Below are 8,853 nucleotides of genomic sequence, written 5' to 3'. Positions count from 1 at the left end.
GTTACAGACAGGCTAGATCCCCAGTAGGGGATGTGTAGGAGGCAGCTGATCAATATTTCTCTCTAATAAATGTTTCTGTCTACCCCTCTCCTTTCCTCTCTCTAAAAGCAATTTTTAAAAAATTGATTTTAAACAAATGTTTCGAAAGGACACAGTAAAAATCCAGAACGCACAACCATACAAAATAACAGACACATACTTAGAAAAAATGTCAATTTCATAAAAAAATCTGAAATCCTTAATTACACTAAAAAGTATATACTGTAGAGTATCTATATATTAGTTTTTGAAAAGTGTTTTGGCAAATTGACAAAACTCACCTAAACATAAGACTCTCAAGTATTAGTTTTTGAAACTAGAAGAAAATTATCTCCACAAAAGAAATACAAGAGAAGATAATTATTAAGGTATGCAATTAATTTTTAAAGTGTTATAAAATACTAATAAAACCTGATAAAATAGTTCAAAAAGAGAAAAGTATAAAATAATACACTTGTTAGTACTGATGCAAAAAGAAAACCTAAAAAAAAAAAACCCATCTGAATCCAATTTGTTAAAAAGCTAATTGACTGTGATTGCATCAAGACTTAAAATGGCATTGAACAAATTTCAGGTACCATTTCTAATAAAAACTCAAATAAAATAAGAATAAAAGTAAACTACTTAAGTATGACACACTTTTTTCCAAATATATTCAGAGCAAGCAAAATATTCAAGTGAAATACTGAAGCCATTTCCATTAAAATCAGAAATATGAAGATGCCTATAATGGTTAAACATTGTTTTTGAATGTTTCAGATAACTCAATAAAATTAGAACACTAAGTGACCTCTAAAAATATTAAAATATAAAATCATGTTCATTTTTAGTTGCTGCTATTCTGTACACAAAATCTACTCAACTCTGAATATTCACTGACATCTCACAAGAAAATATCAAATCCAGAAGATAGTGGAATGAAATATATAAAAGTACAGAAAGGGAAGTGGGGGACCCATGCCAATACAGGATGTTATATTCATGGAAATAACCTTCAAGACTGAAAATAAAATGAAAACATCTACACATATAAAGAGGTGATATGCTAATTGTCCATTACGGTGTCCCAGTAATGACCAATTTGAACTGACAGACCAGCAGGAGGGTGGGCGCGCACAGCAGGGGGCGGGCGGCAGGCTGGAGCCAAGTTCCCAGGGGTCTGAGGAGAGTGCCTGACACTAGCCTGGACTGCAAAGAAGGAAGAGGAAGCAGCCACGGGGAGCTCTTCCAATCCCTCTGCACAGACACCCTACCCAACTCCTGCACCCCTGGGGGGAAGGACGAACACCCTACCCCAGTCCCTGCACCCCCTGGGGGATGGGGAGGCTGACTGGACGGGGAGAAGACCCAGCCTCAGAGGTAGCTGCAGGCCACACCTCTGACTCCCTATCTCTTGTCCAGCCACACCCGCCAGGGGCGCCCACAACAATAGCACGCCTGCAACCACCAGTCAGCACTCCTGAGACACCCAGGGCCCATGGCCTGCTGCTGCGGGGGCCCCCTCTACTGGGGCTGAGCACGCCTCTCCTCCCTACAACTCCAGACCCGGGTGGAGGCAGACCTGAGCGGCCCCCCAGGGTCAGACCCTCCACGCATCCCCTCCCCCCCAGCAGCAGCGCCATCTCCTCAGCGGAAGCGCGCTGAACCTTGCTGGGGGCATGGCTAAACCCGCCCTCCTAGCCCACCTGGCTCTGCCCTGGCCTGGCCCCCACCCAGCTCTAGGAGATTGGAGCCCTGCCCTGAGCAGATACAGCTGTGAAACAGCCACATACAATTTAAAGAATGGCGCCAAGTGGGAATGTTTGACAGTTACTCCCCCTTCAGCCTCGCCACCCCCCTAGGGCCCCCCTAACACCCTGCCCCCCACCAGCGCCTCAAAGGACAACCATTGCTACAGGGCTGCTGACCAGAGCCCGCCCCTCCGAAGCCTGCGGAACCCTCTACAAAGTTTCCATAGCTACAGTCCCAGGAAACAATCATGCCCTCCTCCCCTAATCAGCACCTGCTACCTGCAAGGGTACCCATGAGCTTGATGAAACATTTCTAGGTTTATTAGCTCAGAACCTCCTCATGACAACCCAGTGAGGTAGGCGGAGAAGAGATTACAATTCCCATGGTATATGCGTATGCAAAAATGAAGCTCAGAAAGGAAAAGTGTCAAGCCCAGTGGCTCCCAAGGTGCTGCACACACCCCACGTGGGGGAGGGGGGACAATTTGATTTTAAGTGGGGGCAATTCAAGAATGAGTTAACAGTGAATTTTTTGCATTTCTTATGGCTCTAGGGGGCCTCATCTACAGCATTTCCTACCTAATAAAAGTCTAATATGCAAATGACCAAATGGTGGAATGACCAGTCACTATGATGCACACTGACTACCAGGGGGCAGACACTCAACATAGGAGCTGCTCCCTGGTGGTCAGTGTGCTCCTACAGGGGGAGCACCGTTCAGCCAGAAGCCGGGCTCACAGCTGGCGAGCACAGTGGCAGTGGTGGGAGCCTCTCCTGCCTCCGTGGCAATGCTAAGGATGTCCGACTGATGGCTTATGCCCAGTAAGCCGTCAGTCAGACATCCCCCCAGGGATCCTGGACTGCGAGAGGGCACAGGCCAGGCTGAGGAACACCCACCGCCCCCGAAGTGCATGAATTTCGTGCACCGGGCCTCTAGTTTTTATATAAAACAAAAATAATAGAATGTGTTACCAGCACACCTGCACTAAGAAAAATGCTAAAGTAAGTCTGCCAAATTAAAATGAAATGACATCAGATAATTGGACTTTCAGAAAGGAATGAAGAGCACTGGAAATAATTCACACATGGGTACATAATAAAAGACTGATTTCACTCTTAATCTTCTTAAAACATATCACTCTTCAAAGCAAAAACAACATGTATTATGCAATTTATAAGATATGTAGATGTAATACATATGAAAACTACAGCAAAATCAAGAGGGAGCCAATGAACCTATATAATTGGAAGTTTCTACATTTTATGTGAAATGATACAACGTTCTCAGGAGATTATGAAAACAGACATCTATATATATAAAAGCCCAGGAACCGGTATGGAAGAATGACCAGAACTACCAGAATGACTGGTGGCTATGACGTGCACTGTGGCAGCCAACCAGCCTGATCCGGCCCCAATCGGCCCCCAACACCCCAATCGGCCCCCAACACCCCAATCGGGGGCAGGGCTGGCCACCAACTGTCTGCAGCCCCTCCCCCTGGCTGCTCCCCCCCACACACACACTGATCAGCCTAGGGACCCCACCCGTGCACAAATTCGTGCACCAAGCCTCTAGTATATAATACAATCTCTAGAGTAAACACTAAAAACTTCAAAAAGATATAGTTAAAAAGCCACTAGGTAAATTAAGATGGAATTCTAGAAATATATCAAATAATAATAATATATAAACATCAGGTAGTGTTTAACCCAGGAATGCTAGGTTGATTTAACAAACACAAATCAATGTATTTTACTAAATTAGGCAAAAACACATATGATCATTTAAATCGTTGCAGGAAAAAATTATTTAACAGAATTCAACATTCATTCACAATAAAAATTCTTAGCAAACTAAAAATACAAGGGAACTTCCTCAACCTACATTTATAAAAAAAAAACCTGCAGCTAGCATATTTAATAGTAAAATATTGAATGTTATTCCCCTAAGAATAAGGCAAGAATGCCATCTGTCACTACTTATATTCAAAATTGTACTGCAAATCTTAGACATTTCAATAACACAATAAAGAGAAATAAAAGGCATAAATAATAAAAAGGAAGATATAAAACAAACTTTATCTGTAGGAGAAATGACCATTTATAAATTTATTTTAAAAGCCCTAAGGAACCTACAAATAATCAGAATTAAGTGAATTTAACAAGGTTGCAGGATACAAGGTTACTATTGTACTTGTATATAATGAAGCAAACAGTTGGAAAAGGAAATTTAAAAAACACATACATGTACAGTAACACCAGAAAATATAAAACACTTCAGAACTGAACATAAGACATGCAATACCTTTACTAAAAATTACCAAACATTACTAAGGGGAATTTTAAAAGATTTAAATAAATGGAGAGATATATAATGTGTAGAGACTGAAAGACTCTGTATTATTTAGGCTGCAATTCTCTTCAAATTCATCTTTAGAATCAATGTAATCCAACTCATAATCATACTAGGAAGTTTTGACCAGGGCCAGTCATAGGCTTTTGCTGAGTGGTCTCAGAACCAGCACTGTCACTCACTGAGTTTGAACCTATATCAATCTGGTAAACATCACTCACCTCTACCTGGTGACTCACTGAGAGCCTACCTCATGCAACTTGAGTAAAGCCAGGGACTCAGTGACTGAGCCTAACAGGCAGCCAACAGGCAGAGAAAGGCGGAGGTGGATTTACAAGTGTGTTGGGACTTTTGCTGACCTGCTCTCAGGCCAGTGCTGGTAAAAGCTGGCCTTGGTGCACAACTTGGTTCTTCCCAGAGCAGAGGAAGCCAAAAACTTTGGATTGCTTTGTAGCCCCAAACAGGTTGCCCAGGGTCAGTCATAGGCACCATGTGACATTGGCCTGCACCAGAGTCCCTCCCAAGAAGGTCCAGAACCAACACACCCAGTGGCCAGCTTCAGACAACACCAGAGCAGGAATCTAATTAATTTCATAAACGACATATCCAAAGGGATATCTAGGCAGGCACCAGACCCTACTGAGACAAATTCTGCTTCATGTGGACAGCATCAGCACAGCAGCTTGTAACACTGTGGTTGGGGTTGATCCTCAAACAGCCTGAGGGTTGACCACATGCACAAGTGGGACAATACCAATCAAGACTCAATCACAAAAGGAGAGGCTACATAACCCATACAAGGGACATTCCTGGAGCACCAAACTCAGGTGAGCAAGAAGACTGTGCCACTGGGTCCAACAGGACACCTACTACATAAGGCCATCCTACCAATACTTGGAGTCATGGCAGATCTACCTAATACATAGACACAAGCACAAAAGAGGTAGCCAAAATGGGGAGACAAGAAAACATGCCCCAAATATAAGAACAGGAGATATCGATAAAAAAAGAGCAAAATGAAATGGAGGCAAGCAATGTATCAGATATAGAATTGGAAAATATGGTTATTGCCGAAACCGGTTTGGCTCAGTGGATAGAGCGTCGGCCTGCGGACTGAAGGGTCCCAGGTTCGATTCCGGTCAAGGGCATGTACCTGGGTTGCGGGCACATCCCCAGTGGGAGATGTGCAGGAGGCAGCTGGTTGATGTTTCTCTCTCATCGATGTTTCTGACTCTCTATCTCCCTCCCTTCCTCTCTGTAAAAAATCAATTAAAATATAAAAAAAAAAAGAATTGGAAAATATGGTTACAAAGATACTCAAGGAACTTAGTGAGAACTATAACAGCATGAAAAAAGACAACGAACCCATAAAATCGGACCAGTCAGAAAAGAATACAACATCTGAAATGAACTATACACTAGAAGGAATAAACCATAGGTTAGATGCAGAGGATCGAATCAGCAATTTGGAAGACACAGTAGAGAAAAACACAATCAGAGCAGGAAAAAATGAAGATAGTTTAAGAAAAATTTGGAGTAACATAACAACATCTGCATCACAGGGGTACCAGAAGGAGAAAAGAGAGAGAGAAAGGGACCGAGAAACTATTTCATGAAATGACTGAAAACTCACCTAACTTGAATTTGGGGAGACTTTGTTTGTGACCCAATATGTGGTCTATTTTTGAAAATGTCCCATGAGCACTTGAGAAGAACGTATATTCCGTGGCTTTGGGGTGAAATGTTCTGAAGATGTCAATTAAGTCCATCTGATCTAGTGAGTCATTTAGGATTGCTGTTTCTTTGCCGATTTTTTGTCTAGATGATTTATCCAGTGATGTCAGTGGTGTATTAAAGTCCCCTCCTACAATTGTATTGTTGTCGATCTCTCCCTTGATATCTTCCAGGAGTTTTTTTATGTATTTGGGTGCTCCTGCATTGGGTGCATATATGTTTATCAGGGTTATATCCTCTTATTGTATTGATCCCTTTAGTATTATGAAGTGGCCTTCCTTATCTCTTGTTATGGCCTTCACTTTGAGGTCTATTTTGCCTACTGCATGGGAGAACATATTTGCCAACGTTATCTCCGATAAGGGTTTAATCTCCAACATTTACAGGGAACTGATACAACTTAACAAAAGGAAGCTAAACAATCCAATCAAAAAATGGGCAAAGGACCTAAATAGACACTTTTCGAAACAGGACATTCAGAAAGCCAAGAGACATATGCTCAAAGTCACTAATCATCGGAGAGATGGAAAACAAAACAACAATGAGGTACCATCTCACACCTGTCAGAATGGGTATCATCAACAAATGACAACTGCTAGAGAGGATGCAGAGAAAAAGGAACCCTCCTTCACTGCTGGTGGGAATGCAGACTGGTGCAGCCACTGTGGAAAATAGTATGGCATTTCCTCAAAAAATTAAAAATGGAACTGCCATTTGACCCAGTAATACCACTTCTAGGAATATATCCCAAGAAAACAGAAACACCAATCAGAAAGGATATATGCACCCCTATGTTCAAAGCAGCACAATTTACAATAGCTAAGTTTAGAAACAGCCTAAATGCCCATCAGCAGATGAATGGATTAGAAAACTGTGGTACATCTATACAATGGAATACTACGCTGCTGTTAAAAAAAGAAGGAATCCTTACCATTTGCAACATCATGGATGGATCTGGAGAGCATTATGCTAAGTGAAATAAGCCAGTCACTGAAAGATAAATACCAGATGATCTCACTCATTTATGGATAATAAAGAACATTACAAACTGTTGAACAAAAATAGAGGCAAAGAAGCATCGAACAGACTGTCAAACTACAGCGGGAAGGTAGGGGAGGGTTGGGGGAGTAAGAGATCAACTGAAGGACTTGTATGCATGCATATAAGCACAACCAAAAGATGCAAAACACTGGGGGCGGGGGACGAGAGCAAGTACCAGGGGGAGGGGAGGCCGGGGGGAGGTCAGTGGGGAAAAGAAAAGGAGACATATGTACTACTATTTGTAATACCTTAAACAATAAAATTAAATTTAAAAAAATACAATGGCAATACATATCTATCAATAATCACTTTAAATGTAAATGGCTTAAATCTTACAATCAAAAGACATAGGATAGCTGAATCGGTAAGAAAAGAAGACCCATATATATGCTACCTACAAGAGACCCACCTCAGAACGAAAGATACACACAGACTAAAAGTTAAGAAAGGAAAAAGTTATTTCATGCAAATAGAAAAGGATAAAAGCTAGGATAGCAATACTTATATCTGGCAAAATAGACTTTAAAACAAAGATTATAAAAGAGACAAAGAAGGACATTACATAATGATAAAGGGAGCTATCCAACAAGAGGATATAAACCCCTATAAACATTTAGGCACCCAACATAGGAGCACCTAAATATATAAAGCAAATCCTGATGGACATAAAAGGAGATATCAATAGTAATACAGTCACAGTAGGAGTTTTTAAACCTCATTGACCCCAACGAATAATCTTCCAGACAGAAAATCAACATGGAAACATCAGCCTTAAATAACACTAGATCAGATGGATTTAATTGATATCTTCAGAGCATTTCACCGCAAAGCATCAGATTATACATTCAGACCTTTTACATGCACATGGAACCCTTTCCAGGATAAACTACGTTAGGACATAAAACAAGTCTCAATAAATTTAAGAAGAATGAAATCATATCAAGCATCTTCTCTGACCATAATGAGACTAGAAGTCAACCACAAGAAAATAACTGAAAACACACAAGCAAATGTAGGCTAAATAACATATTATTAAACAATGAATGGGTTAACAATGAGATCAAGAAAAAGCATTTAATAAAATCCAGCACCCATTTATGATAAAAACTCTCAGCAAGATGTGAATAGAGGGAACACCTCAACATAATAAAGGCCATATATGCATGACAAACACACAGCCAATGTCATTCTCAATGGGCTAAAAACTAAAATTGTTTCCCTTAAGATCAGTAATAAGATAGAGATGTCACTTTCACCCTCTTATTCAACATAGTACTGGAAATCCTAGCCACAGCAATAAGACAAGAAATAAAAGACATCCAAATTGGAAAGAAATAAAGTAGGATTATCATTATTTGCAGATGACATGATACTGTATGTAGAGAACCCTATAGATTCCGCACTAAAAGAAACTTTAGAATTGATAAATGAATTCAGCAATGTAGCAGGGCACAAATAAATATCCAGAAATCAGTTGCATTTTTATACACCAATTAGAGGCCCGGTGCACAAAATTCGTGCAGCGGAGTGGGGGAGGATCCCCTCAGCCCAGCCTGCACCTTCTCCAATCCTGGATCCCTCTCACAATCCAGGACCGCTGGCTCCTAACTGCTCACCTGCCTGCCTGCCTGATTGCCCCTAACTGCCCCCCCATGGCAGCCTGATCACCCTTAACCATCTCTGCCTGCCAGCCTGATCGCCCCTAACTGCCCCCCCTGCTATCCTGGTCACCCCCAACTGCCCCTGCCTCGGGCCCCGCCAGTGTGGCCTTTTCTGCGAAGAAGTCCGGGCCCATTTGCATATTACCCCTTTAATAGCATTGATTAAAATAGATGTCACCCCCATAAATTCTAATTAAAGTAGGAAAGAAGAAGTGAATTACTGTTACATGCGATATGGGTGAACTTTTAAATGTGATAGGGAATCGCAAGAGTCCCTTCAAATAAAGGTGTAAAG

The 8,853-nt window shown here is 41.4% G+C and overlaps 1 protein-coding gene across 1 annotated transcript in view; it reads right to left on the bottom strand.

The window, feature by feature from the left end:
• RANBP9 (RAN binding protein 9) overlaps nt 1-8,853 on the bottom strand; it is a 95,554-nt gene that overhangs the window by 42,013 nt on the left and 44,688 nt on the right. The window lies entirely within an intron of this gene.

Source organism: Myotis lucifugus, unplaced genomic scaffold (genome assembly GCF_000147115.1).
Source record: "Myotis lucifugus unplaced genomic scaffold, Myoluc2.0 scaffold_95, whole genome shotgun sequence".
NCBI lineage: Eukaryota > Metazoa > Chordata > Mammalia > Chiroptera > Vespertilionidae > Myotis > Myotis lucifugus.
The sequence above is the reverse complement of the archived record's forward strand: the minus strand, read 5'-3'. Positions and strand labels throughout refer to the sequence as shown.